Below are 14526 nucleotides of genomic sequence, written 5' to 3' on the forward strand. Positions count from 1 at the left end.
ACAGATACTGGTCAAAGTTTAAATTGTTGTCTGTCATTGTCCTTAGGTAATAAATGTTTTTTTTAATGATATGACCTTTTATTTTTGTAACCATTTACCAATACTAGTAATGCTACATTTAGTGATATTAAAAACAAAATTGTTAGCATGGTTTTGTGATGAAGAGAGAAAGAGATGTAGCCCTGACTGTGGCCCAGGGGACTGGGGTTTAATTAATGGCCTTGGATCAGAGGGGCCAGACAGGGAGGAGGAGAGATGAAAGGGCATGGCCTGCACACCTTCTTCTAGGGTGGCGAGGGATGCACACAATTGGAGCAGATTGGGAAACCAGCACTCGCACTTCAGGGGAGAGGGAAGAGCTGCCTGAAAGTAAGCCCTTTTCTACAACCCATTTTGAGTGTGTGTGTGTGTGTGTGTGTGTGTGTGTGTGTGTGTGTGTGTGTGTGTGTGTGAGAGAGTGTGTGTGTGAGAGAGTGTGTGTGTGAGAGAGTGTGTGTGTGAGAGAGTGTGTGTGTGAGAGAGTGTGTGAGTGAGTGAGTGTGTGAGTGAGAGTGAGTGTGAGTGAGAGAGAGTGAGTGAGAGAGTGTGAGTGAGTGAGAGTGTGTGAGTGAGAGAGTGTGTGAGTGAGAGAGAGTGTGTGAGTGAGTGAGTGTGTGAGTGAGTGAGAGTGTGTGTGAGTGAGTGAGTGAGTGTGAGAGTGAGAGTGTGTGTGTGAGAGTGAGAGTGAGAGTGTGTGAGTGTGTGAGTGTGTGAGTGTGTGAGTGTGTGTGTGTGTGTGTGTGTGTGTGTGTGTGTGTGTGTGTGTGTGTGTGTGTGTGTGTGTGTGTGTGTGTGTGTGTGTGTGTCCTTTCCTGTGCTTCAATGTGTGTGCATGCTGGGGATAAGGCACTTACATAAATCGTAACCTCCCCTAATACTGCCTAAATAATTGCGCTGATGATGAGGAAAGAATGGGCCAATAAAAAAATTGAGAGGGTCTGATGGTTGACAGGCAGCAGTTGTAAATATAAGACAACAAAATGTAATTTCTGCAGCAGGTATTTAATTTTACACTGCCTTTTAGAACTTCAGTATCTTTTATTGAGGAAATTGTGTTGCATTTATCAGTGCATTTGGCTATCCAAAACTCATTTTCCACATTTATATCTGAGATGATTGAGAAATAGAAACCAAAAACAAATGATAATATTACAGAGACCAGTGGGACACTGCTGATAACCCCCATCATGATGGGCAGGTACCCACCAACCTGACTGGGGCTTTGTATTAGAACACTACCCCACTGGCATTTTTGCCCAGACGTAGGCATGGCTAAAGTGATTGAAATGGCAATGGTGTGTGACGTGGCATGTTACTCATGCATGATTGACATGACAGTGTCATAGTGAATATTCATTGCGTGATTGTACTGTGCCATTATCGTCAATGTTCATTCATGCTGAGTTCTTTGTTTCTTTTTAATCCATTGTTTAAAAAATCTCCAGTCATACAAAAGTAATACAAATATTGAAAAGTTACAAATAAAACTGAAAGAAAATTTATTTTACCATCACTTTCTGTAGTATAGCACAGTAGAGTAATCTCTTTTGTAAGGCGGGCAAGCCCTCCTGCACCCCCCACACCCTTGCTACTTAAATATACCAACTCTGAGATCGTACTATTTTGAGGAAAATGGTAAACTAATACACAATCCACAACACAGTTTTGTTTTACAACATTACCGGGCGCAATTTACTATTTGGAATATATTGCATAACTTTTTACAATATGAGAATTTTAAACTTTACTATATCAAATTTTAAGCTTTACTATTTCAGATATATCGCATTATATGTTCATGCAGTGTTATATATTTTGCATTCAGGTCAGTTAAGCAGCGTGCACATTTAACTATTGTGAATGAAGATGAACAATTCAATGTTTTGAATATTTATATGGCAGACGCAGATCTTCTTATGTTTATTCACTCATACAGAAACAATAAACATGATGCACACAGTGTTGGATGGGGTTTGGGTGGTCCATGCTACTGCGTATCTGGTGGGGTTGTTGTTCTAATACAAATCTGGCTCCGGTTTCTTGCAACCCTGAAAAGGATAAACCAGGTATTAAAGATGGATTTGTGAATTGATGTAGTAATGGCAGTTTTGATGAACCATGGAGTCCTTACATAGTATAAAGATCAATGCTTCTGTGTTTCTCTGAAAATGTTACAATACTTTACCATCTTTATGGATTCTGTGCACCCTAATGTATGCTCCCACCTCAGTCAGTGCATATGATTATGCAGGAATTCCTTGTCCTCAAAACAGCAAAATTACCAACTGATAATTAAACTAGCCCTCACCGCAGCCACTTTTACCTGATGATGTACTTCACTTGGTAAAATAACACCTCATACTGACTGTCAGAGGGAGTTAGAATTGAACAGTCAGGCCCTCTTTCTATCTATTGGTCCATTCGCTCCTCGTCATCAGCGCCATTATTTAGGCAGTAATCTGGGGAGGTTCAAATTTATGTAAGTGCCTTATCCCGTGCATGCACACGCGGAAGCATGGGAGAGGACACACACACACACACACACACACACACACACACACACACACACCAGATTAGTCCTACTAGGCATAGCCTATTTCTGGGAGACCCTAATGGCATTCTTAATGAATAGGAGTAATTTGGCCAGGACACCAAGGAAACATGTTTTTTCAATATCATTAGATCTTTTAACGTCCACCTGCTCTACCACCATCTCAGACAGATGGGACCTCAGTTTACCATTATATGTGAAGGAAGGTACCTCAGGAGTATAGCACTCCTTTATGCTGCACTATGGTGTCCGTACAGGCACATCAAGTCAAGCACTTGGTGTAGCGATTGAAGCCATAATGTTCTCATCACCCTGGTATCAAAGATGGGTGTTACCCACTGAGGCACTGTAAGCGATTAGGAAAGAAATATTAAGACTTCTGTTTTGTCCGATGGGTTGAATGATATGATAGCTGAAGCTGTTTTTTCATTATTTTCTTATGGAATTATGCATAAGATTTTCATATTCTCTCTGTACGTTTCAGTAGATTGTGAGTATCGTTAGTTATGTATTCTTTGGTAATTCCATTACCAGCGGACACTATTACTCTGAAGAAAAAGTGAACGAGCTGACACTGTTATTTCTTATGCGCTTTTGTCCCGTGTATTATGGTATTCATGGTCATTTGTCAATCCGGTGTGAAAGAAAAAAATCAGTTGCATATTGCATTGAAATGTTTTATAAAAATGGTTGTGTTCCCACGGAAGTAAAATTGTAGAAGGTATAGACAGAAGCAAAACTGCTGATTGGCCAGCTGCAGAATATAATGGAGATCTTCCTGATCTGTGTACTGCATCTTTGTTCATGAAGGCTTCCTTCACTTCCTCACCGGAGACTAGGATGCATTTTATAATGTTTTTCATTGTGCTGATGCATTTCCTGTCCTTGGATATGCTGCTTAAAAGACGTAAAAGCAGAAGCCATTGATATTGTTTTTGAATGAAATTACTATTATTAGTTCGAGCTGGGGGTGATACTAAGAAATAATGGCATGGACAGCTATGTAGTCTCTGTGAAATGATGGCTGTCTAAAATTTATAAACATCCTGAAACATTTCTTTTGTTCTACAACATTATGCAGACCAGTATTGTAAGGCAATGTTTACACTATGTTATACAGTTTCACTAAGCATTTTATGCCCAAGAATCTTTGGAAGCAAGAACATTTGTGAAAAGAGTTAGGTTATGGGTTATGTAGTAGCCTGTACTATTAAAGTTTGCATTGTTTTATTGTTAAAAAGGGGGTGTTATGTTCAGCGGAATGTGCATAATCTAATGATTCCACTCCATCCTGGACCTGCTTACCAATAATGGTACATTTTTTCACTCTTTACTTCAGCGTGTATTTTGAATGAAAACATTGTCTTCCTTCTTAAACATTTCGTTTGCTACAAATAATTTCTTGGATAGTAGTTATAGCCCATTACTGGGACATTGTAATTTGTCTTCTTTCAGTAGGCTTTGATTTCACAGTCGAGTGCTATGACTGTTATTCTTGCTTCTCCAAACTCCAGTGACCCTCAGGCCTCCTACTGCTGGGCATCTGCCCATCACTAATCTCTCATAGCTCTTCTGCTTATATCCTCCTATGAGAAGGGCAGGTCTGTACACTAGAGGCAAGGGCTAGAGCCATCATGTTAGGGACAGCTTTGGGTTTTTTCATTATATATCTTTATGTATTTATATTTGACAGCTGGGTTAGCCGTATGCACAGAGCCCATTTATTGATGGTCTAGTATTTAGTCCTTAAGGAAACTAGCATACAGTCTGGGTAATACATGTATGCAGTGCATGTTCCAAAACATCACTTCATGCTAGAAAGCACACTATTGGCTCCATCTTAAATGTGCTTTGGGTGTACTTCCCAGCTCCTACCCCATGAAATGATCTGAGAATGTGAGGATCTTAGATCCACCATCCTACAGCTAGTTACATGTGACATAGAATACCACTGAAACTCAGTCCACAAATACTACAGACAGATGCACACACACACACACACACACACACACACACACACACACACACACACACACACACACACACACACACAAACATACACACTGAGCTGCCTATTGAAATGTCGACATTCGAAATGCCAAGTGCTGATATGCGGGAAAAAAATAGACTGAAAACATGAGAAGAGCAAATCTCAAATATCACTCTTCCCCTTAAAACTTCTTTTGGCAGGGGAGATAAGCACACCTGCACCTCCCCAACTTATAAATACCAACTCCGATATCGCCATACCTTGAAGAAAAGGGAATATTCCTAGAAATGTCATCTCGGAATTGGTATATGCAAGTCCATTCTTTCAGCCATTCAGTCTCTGTATTTTGGGGCTCACACACACACACACACACACACACACACACACACACATTCTCTCTCTCTCTCACACACACACACACACACACACACACACACACACACACACACACACACACACACACACACACAGACGCAGGCTTAGCTCCCTGTTGAAATGTTGACACTCAAAATGCTAAGTGCCGACATACTGAAAAAAATACCGAAAACACGAGAAGAGCATTCTCCTTAAAACTTCTTTTTTGCAGGGGAGATGAGCTCACCCGCACCCCCCAACTTATATATACCAACACCAAGATTGCCATACCTTAGAGAAAAGAGAATATTTCAAGAAATGTCATCTTGGACTTAGTATGCGTAAGTCCATTCTTTCAATCATTCAATCTCCATATTTCGGGACTTGCTTTCTTACACATTCATATTCATACACACACATTCTTAAACAATCTCACACAGTCACACTCACACAGTCACAAACACACTCACACAGACACATGCACGTACATATATAAATTGCGAGAAAGAACCAGCCAAAGTGAGAATTCACTGTGTAATATATTAAATCTCTTGTAGTGGAAGCCCATGGGCTATATGCAGATGACCCCTTAGTCTTCCAGTAGAGGAGGTTTAAAGTATTACAAAGCGAAGTTGAAAAAGGCAGACCCAGCAAACAAACCAGCAAAAAAACACAGTCCACAGCACCAATGAGAATGAGACGTCCAACCAGAAAGTTTTTTTTGTAAAACCAGCTTTAATCCTTAAAAGTATAAGCTCTTTCATTTTTGTACATCAAAAACTTCTTCAGATACATTTAAAAATCCAAACAGAACTGTTTAAATCTCCCTCCATGAAGTTAGAAACATACCCACAACCCATTACATCAGCTAGAAAGCTAAAGTCAGAAATTTAAAGGCATAGACACAACATAACAAAGGGAATATATACACATACAAATAGTATTTGTTGCACTTGTCCTAAAAATAATCAAAGAAATTATAAATAAATAAATGGATAAATAAAAATTTCAGTAATTCTGCTAGTAACATTCCAAAGATTTAAGTTTTAAAACTGGAGCTATACTAATCATATAATTCAAACCCGGGTGCCTGTGGGCTTCCAGCTTGATCTGCAAAATAAGCTCCCGTTGCTCCAAGAAAGTTGACAATGGACCACCCCTTGGACACTTCTCCACCTTTTCTAACACACTAAACTTAAAGTCATGTGTTTCATTCATCATAAGGTGCCTATAAAGGGCATTGGTAATTTTTTTCTTTCTGATTTCATAAACATGCTCATAAATGCGGTTGTGCAACTTTCACTCAGTTTTCCCTATATAATAAGCCTCACAAAGTTGACATCTAGCTCCGTAAATAATTCCTGCTGTCTGACAGTTGTATCTCCCTGTTACAGAATAATCTTGATTCCTCAGATTAATCCTGTTCCCGGGATATATTTACATGTACTGCACATTCCACATTTAGCCATCCTGCCTCCTAAGTGGCACTTGTGTTTTTTTTCTTTTTCAACATGGCTTTAAAGTTGTGACCCCTTCTATAAATAACAATAGGGTGAGTCCCCATGATTTGCCAAAGTCCACAATTTTCCCTGAAAATATTCCAATTCTTGTTTAAAATCCAATTAACCATATTACTTTCCATGTTGTATGTAGTTACCACAGCTCCTGTATATTTATTTTCATTATGTGACCCTGTGCCAACCCCCCGCCAGTATCACCGTGTCTGTTCTCAATTGTTAAGATAGGTTGGTAAACCCCTGTTTCCCTTTTATACACCACTTCCTCTTTAATTTCCTGCAACATTTCTACTGGATAACCCCCTTATACTGAACATCCTGACCAGCAGTTCCAATTCCTTGCTGAAACCAATTTCTGTTGTACTCATTCGGGGTGCCCTCACCATCTGTCCTTTCACCACTGCTTTTTTTTGTTTAAATGGGTGAAAGCTGGTGTAATGTAATAGTGTGTTAGAGTAAGTGGGTGTACGATAAACACTAGACATGTAACCTGCCTCCTGAAAGTCCTTTTCAGTCATCACATCCAAATAAGACATTCTATCCCTACTGCTAGTATGAGTAAATTGCAAAAAATCTGTACTACCATTGATGCACTACAAGAATTGTTCCAAGTGTTCCTCATCTTACTTCCAAATAATAAATAAATCATCCAGGTAACGCAGGTATATCTTGATACTATCTCTGTATTCCTGCCAGAAAATTATGTGGTACTCCCATTGTAACATAACCACATTTGCCAGGAAAGAACCCACTGGTGACTCCATGGCCACCCCCTCTTTTTGCCTGTTCGTCTTTCCTACAAAGTATATAAAATTGTTCAACAGAATGATTTATAACATTTCCAGACATGTATTTATTTTGTCCTGAACAATCCCCTTCCTACTAAGGTAATCCTGTACTGAGTCCAAGGCTACCCCATGCAGTATTACTGTGTACAAGTCACATACATCAATTGTGACTAATAAATCATTTACTGCAAATTCTACATTGTTTAATTTAGCCAAGAAATCCCACGAGTCTTGACACAGACGTTGTTTATTTTCTACTAAAAATGTATATTTCTTATCAATAAAATGTGCTAGTGGTATAGTAATGGAGCCCCTCCCATCCACAATAGGTCTTAATGGTGGATTGTTAATGGATTTGTGCCCCTTGGGTACCCCGAACATAGTGGGTGTTTGGGGGGGGCCACAACTGAGAGGTGTTTGAATTATTCCATACTAATACGCTGTTCAATAAACATATACCCGAGTTGTGTTCTAATTAGTGTTTATGCTTTATTGAGCTCTGACAGACTAGATAGCTCATAAGCCTGACCTGCCAAAATTTTAAAAATACGATCATTATAGTCTTTTACAAACATTACAACAATCCTCCCTCCCTTCTCTGGTTGCATTGTCCTTAGGCCACATTCATAGAGCAAGTTAAATAATCCCATAATATTATTTTCCATTGCATCAGCACTGTGTATATTTTTAAAATGTTTCCCCAACATTAAACGAAAATCAATTTCACAAAATTTTTCCAGCTGTGACAATAAGGGATGCAGTGGGGGTTGTACAAACTGCTAATTCTAAATCTGTCATTAGAAAATTCTTTGTCTTTGAAAAGAATATTGAAATTCAGCTTTTGAACAAAAATTAAGTTAAAAATTACCTTGACAAGATGAGCTGTTTTGCCGGTAAATAGCTGAAAACCCATGCAAAAATGTCAGCAACCTCCATTCCCAATTATATCCCAGTGTAATTATAAAATTTAAAGTCCCTTTCTTGGGTATAAATAATCCTCACCAAGCTTCCCGCTCGGTCGTTGCAGCTCTCATTCACAGGAACTTCATTGTGATGATCCACCATCATGCTGTTTGTTCCTCTCATTCTCCTGCGGGGCAGGACATTGTTGTACTGTCTGCCAGATTGGTTCATTCCCGGAGGTCTCTTCAATGAGTTGTGGTTGATTTGTTGGTTCCCTTGCTGTAAACAAATCCGTTCTGATCTCTGTAACTTGGAAAAATCCCACCCCTGATTCATTGTTGTAACCATTTCCACAGCCAAGTTGTTTTCTGTGTATGTTGCTTCTGGGGATCCAGAAGATGCTCCCCAAGTTACATGCCCATTGTTCCCATTATTTTTATTGTTGTTAAAAGTATGTTCACCCCAAGCCTGGGAAATTGGAGGTGATGGGTAAGCAGAACTGTTGAGATAGTCCCTTTCAAATTTCTTCAATTTCTACCTTTTAGATTTAATAATGCTCTGCTCTATACTGGAAAAGATGTGGGCATGTTCCGATCTAAGTTGAACATATTGGACACGTTTAAGCACCCTGTCATTAATCTCCGCCACGTCAGCTGACAACCTTTCCACAAGAATAGAATTGTGTTTTACCAGAAGTTCCATGTATTTGCACTTCTGACGGTCGAATAAGTCTAGTAATTCCTTATGAAGTTGCAGATCCTTCTCCAAGCTGTGGGTTACCTCCACTGAAGAAATCCTTTAGGTACCCTTTGTACCTTGATGTTCAAGATAAAGTAGAAATTCTCCAACTGCACCTTTTCAAGTTTGAAAAGTTTGTAATCAAGCATGTCCAACAAGCCAAACAAATAATTACTGTCCGCAGTGGTTTGGGTGTGTTCACAATCAATAGTAGCCCCGATCCATTCCTTTAGGTTCAGGACCTGGTCATTGATAATACTCCCATTGCTGTTATTCTGGGAAAAAGGTGCACAGTTTTGAAATATCTGTCCCGGTTGTATAGCCCCTCCAGTGCTCGAGGTATCAGCCTACAGTGTAGTTTCAGCATGTTAATGTTACCTTGAACCAGTTCTGGATTAGATGTTTTGTCCACATGCTGCATAAGTTGTTGTACAAGAAGAGTGAGATGACCAAGTGTCTGCTGTAAGGTAGATATCCCACTAGCCAGGTCACTGAACAAAGATTGGGAAGCCATCTCTGGCCATGGTGGGAAACACAGACTGTTGAAAGAGGCAGACCGAGCAAACAGACCAGCAAAAAAACACAGTCCACAGCACCAGAGAGAATGAGACGTCCAACCAAAAATATTTTTTGTAAAACCTGCTTTAATCCTTAAAAGTATAAGCACTTTTGTTTTTGTAGACCAAAAACTTCTTCAGATACATTTAAAAATCCAAACAGAACTGTTTAAATCTCCCTCCATGAAGTTAGAAACACACCCACAATCCATTACATCAGCCAGAAAGTTAGTCAGAAATGTAAAGGCATATACACACCATAACAAAGGGAATATATACAAATACAAATAGTATTTGTTGCGCTTGTCTTAAAAAATAATCAAAGAAATTATAAACAAATAAATTGATAAGTAGAAAATTGCAGTAATTCTGTTAGTAAATTTCCAAAGAATTAAGTTTTAAAACTGGAGCTATACTAATCATATCATTCAAACCCGGGTGCCTGTGGGCTTCCAGCTTGATCTGCCAAATAAGCTCCCACTGCTCCAAGAAAGTTGGCCATTGATTGTACAAAAATGAAAGCACTTATCCTTTTAAGGATTAAAGCTGGTTTTACAAAAAAACCTTTTGGTTGGCCGTCTCATTCTCCGTTCTGCTCTGGACTTTGTTTTATTACACAGTGAAGACTTTAGCTTGTCTAGGTCTTTCTTGCAGTTTTTCCAGAATGGTTTGTCTGTGTCACCTTTTGCCCTTTGGCTTATGTGTATGTATGTATGTATTATATATATATATATATATATATATATATATATATATATATATATATATATATGATTATACTAGCTTATTACATGTTAGTCAACTTTCCAAGCGTACATCACATTACTTGAAATTATGCATGTTGATGCACTACTATGCATGCACCGAAATCACCAGACTGGACAAGGAGAGACTCACTCACCAGATTGGACAATGATAAGATAACAGTTATTTGCTTATCTGGAACCAGGATCTTCTAGGTTATACACACACTCAGGTCATCATACCACAGGGTTCCAGTATGATTCTGTCATAGTCCATGTGGGTGTTAATGATCTGAGACATACCTCATTAGACATTATGAAGAGAGACATTATGGGCCTCTCTGAATATGTGCCACAGACAGGTATTTGCCTTGCATTGAACAGCATTCTACCTTCCCCAAGGATGATGCCATAGTATGTACAAAAAATGATTGACTTTTAACAACTAACTTAGTTTCTGGTGTCATTTTAGGGGATTCATTATCTGTCAGCGTGGGAGGACATGGTTAACAGACTATGTTGCTTTGCCATGGATACATCTGTGCCTGTAACCCACCCCACAGCTTCCAGGTATTTGCTAAAACTTTATCCACCCCCCTTAGAGCCCTTTTTTAGGCAGTGTGAAATTGACAAGCTAACCAAAATAGCAAATAAAACTCAAATGACCCTAAAGATGTTAAAGCTGTCCTCACTCTCGAGAATATAGACATCTGTGCCATAACTGAGACATGGTTTAAAGCCCCTGAAAGTACTGCAGCAAGGCAAGCGTTACTGCCTTCTACACATTTAGACCATCAGCTGCACAGACAGGGACTAAAGCTGAATGTGCCTCAGTATACATCATCCGCAAATATGCCACTAGGTTGGTTAAACAGGATGATGCCCTGGAGTTCATCTATGTACCTATCACCATAGGTAAAGTCACCATATCCTAGCAAGCTGTAGTACACCATCTCTGCCGCAAGACTTCCACAACTCATACCTAAACCTACTAGAGACACTTAACCATCCAGCCAAATGCACTATTCATGGGAGACTTTAACTATCCCACTATAGCCTGGAAAATGTACACTGCCTCCAACTTGCAGTAACAATGTTTCCTGGACTTTACTAACACAAATACCCTTGACCAGGTAGAGCATGCTCTGGCCAGAGGTTCAGACATATGGTAGAGTGATGCACCCCCCCACCACCACCACCCATGCACATCCTCAGTGGTGAAGTCAGATCACAAAGCTGTCTCCTTCAAAATTACAAAATAAAAATCAAATTAGAAAACCCAGCTAAACCTGTAGGTTAGGAACTATTCTAATGCAAATTGCTTCTTATTTAGCAGCAGTTTGTCAAAATTCGGTGCCTGCCTGAAATCCAAGTTCACAGCAACCTATGCGGGATTGTTCTTAGAAACTCTGCATAATTATGTTAATAGCTGCGTAGAGGCTGCTGTACCTACCAGAAGTAAGCCCATAACAAACACCCAAAACAAACCACACTGGTTGAATCCTAGCCTTAACAGGGTACATAACAAAAGGTAAAAAAAATGGCCAAAATCAGAAAGAGCAATTCTCATAATGACAAAAGCTCACTGATTAATTAGTTTTCTGTTTAGTTAAAGTCCAAAAAGGCCAATTACGAGGTCAGGAGAGCCTGTCAGGCTAAGGGCAACTACAAGACCTTCTACAGCTTTGTCTGAAGCCTTAAAGGTAACACACAGCAATGTGCTGAACTGGTGGTGAATGGGACCACCTTCACAGAGCAGAGTGACATACTGAAACTGCTGGCTGACAAATTCAGCTCCAACTTTACCCTCACTCCCACCCACCTCCTGTGAAATCCCTTCCAGTGCAACTCTCCCAGCTATCAGCAGTGAGCAGGTCATGGCAGCCCTTGCTAAGCCCAAAAGGACTGACAATATCCCTGGTTGCCTTCTAAATGGTTTGAAACATGACCTATCAGGACCACTTGAGTCACTTTTCAACTACAGCCACAAAACAGGCAAAGTATCCTGTAAATGGAGGACTGCAATGGTTATTCCTCTTCACAAGGGTAGTCCATCAACTGACCCAGGAACCTACAGGCCCATTTGTCTGATTAATCCAATATGAAAAGTGATGGAACAAATTATCATTGATATAATCAAAAAAATGTTGAAAACCTACAGACACATGACCCATCCCAGTTTGGCTTTGTCAAAGGAAGGTCTTACCTACAAAACTTAATTGATTTCTTTGAGAGGGTCACCAAAGCAATTGACAAGGGTAAAATGGTGTATACCTCCTATCTTGACTTGGTAAAAGCATTCAGTAGCCCACTCATGTATTGTTAAACTCAGAATATAGTAGAAATCCCTACACAACTCACTGGATTGCCAGCTGGCTCACAGATAGTACCCAAGAAGTCAAGACTGGTGAGACCACCTCCACCAAGAGACCGGTCACTAGTGGAGTACCTCAGGACTCCATGCTCATTTTTGGCTTCCACTTCTCAGAAGTCAAGGCTAATATTAAGGGTCTCTGTCTCACCACATTTGCAGATGACTGCAAACTGGGAACTATTGTAGATTCCCACCACAATTCTAACATCCTGCAAGAGGGTCTTACACAGACAAATGACTGATGCCAAAGCCATGGATTAAAATTCAATGCCAAGAAATGCATCATAGTGCCTTTTTGGAAAAAGTCCACCCAGAATAACTAATCCATCAGTAAAACACCTCTAAGAGTTGACCTGGTAGTTGGGGTCTGGAAACACATGTGCTAAGATAATAAGAAAATCATTTTGTGTTACCCAACATATAAGTAATTAGCAACAATCCCAAGAAGCAGTCAAATGAAGAATATACCAAACACCCAGACGTTGTCCTCAAAGAAGTCAGCAGGATAATAACCACATCGAACGTAAAAAATATATAATGAATTTATTAGAAAAACGTAAGCGCTTTCACGGTACACAAACCGCTTCATCAGACGTATAACTATATAAAAACCACAGTCCAATTTATATGAAAGCTTTACACTCATTAAACATTCAATCAATTTGCACACTTAACTAATCAACTCTTTAAAGATGAGGACAACGTCTGGGTGTTTGGTATATTCAACATATAAGTAAGTGTATGGCATCCAGGAAGTTGTAGTGCCTCTTTATTCAGCCCTTATTAGACCCATCATTGAATACAGTAACCCCTGTGGCATGCACCTGACCAAGAATATGCAACAGTTGGAATGCTCACAAAGGTTCCTCATCGTGAGAATCCAGGGTATTAACACACTCTCCTACACAGATTGCATGAAGGCCCTATGTCTATACTCAGTGTCCTACAGGTTACTGAGAGACGATCTCTGTCTGGCATATAAGGCATCCTCAGATCCAGCCCTGATGCACCTTTTGCACTTACTCAAAATGAGCAGCACCAAAAACACTAGATCCAATGATTTAAACTTTGCTTGCAACATAAATAGAACATGCTTTCGAGATCAATATGTGTCTCAAAGGATCCCCATGTTATCGAATAGGATTCCCATCCATGTGAAGCAGAGTCCATCCTTGAACCTAGTCAAATGTAACCTTGACCATTAGATGGGAAATCATAAATTCACCTCTAGTCTGGGCCCCTGTGTCTCTGATGGATGGCAAATAAAGGTAACTGAAGCAGGACCCAAGCCAAAACTTAGAGCCAACCCCCCCCCACCTCCACCAATGGCTCAGTTTAATTCCCACAAACAACATGCAAACTTTTACACCTTACCAGTGCTTCATCAGGCATTAAAAGCTTTCTTTCACATGCAATACTCATTAAATAACAAATGTTCACAGTCACATGTTATAAAACATCCAATAAAATACAACAATTTCATCTAAAATGTTTGCATTTCAAAACAGATTTTATTGACTCAACTTCATTTAAACCGGGGAGGGTATGGTCTGCTGTAAAAAAAGGAAATCCACCTGTACTCTTCCCTCTCTGTTAAAGAAAGAATGGTACCTCCTCTAATGTTTTGTTGAGGAGCAGTTATTGTTGTAAACACCTGTGGTGTACAAAGGCTGTAAAAAATACTTCCTAATTAGCATACCCTGCCACAAAACCTTTAGCAACTTCCTAACTAACATACCCCTCCAAATAGAAGCCCAAATTACATGGGGACACAACTGTTTTGGGTTGCGTGGCTATGCTTATAAAGGTCCTGGTGGTTGTTGGCCTAGTGTTTACCTATGAACTCAAGAACTTAAAAGAATGTGTCCATTCAGACCGCTTGCTAGTTATATATACTAACTTCAGGATTGCACAAAACTGAGGAAAGGGAATATTCCCAAACCCAGACAATTGTGCAGTGTTGTAGAACTAT

At 39.7% G+C, this 14526-nt stretch overlaps 1 protein-coding gene across 1 annotated transcript in view; it reads left to right on the forward strand.

Annotated features, from left to right (window-relative positions):
- The window catches only part of LNX2 (ligand of numb-protein X 2), a 670209-nt gene that overhangs the window by 156221 nt on the left and 499462 nt on the right, over positions 1-14526 (forward strand). The window lies entirely within an intron of this gene.

This window comes from Protopterus annectens, chromosome 5.part1, assembly GCF_019279795.1.
Source record: "Protopterus annectens isolate FY-2018-M chromosome 5.part1, PAN1.0, whole genome shotgun sequence".
NCBI lineage: Eukaryota > Metazoa > Chordata > Ceratodontiformes > Protopteridae > Protopterus > Protopterus annectens.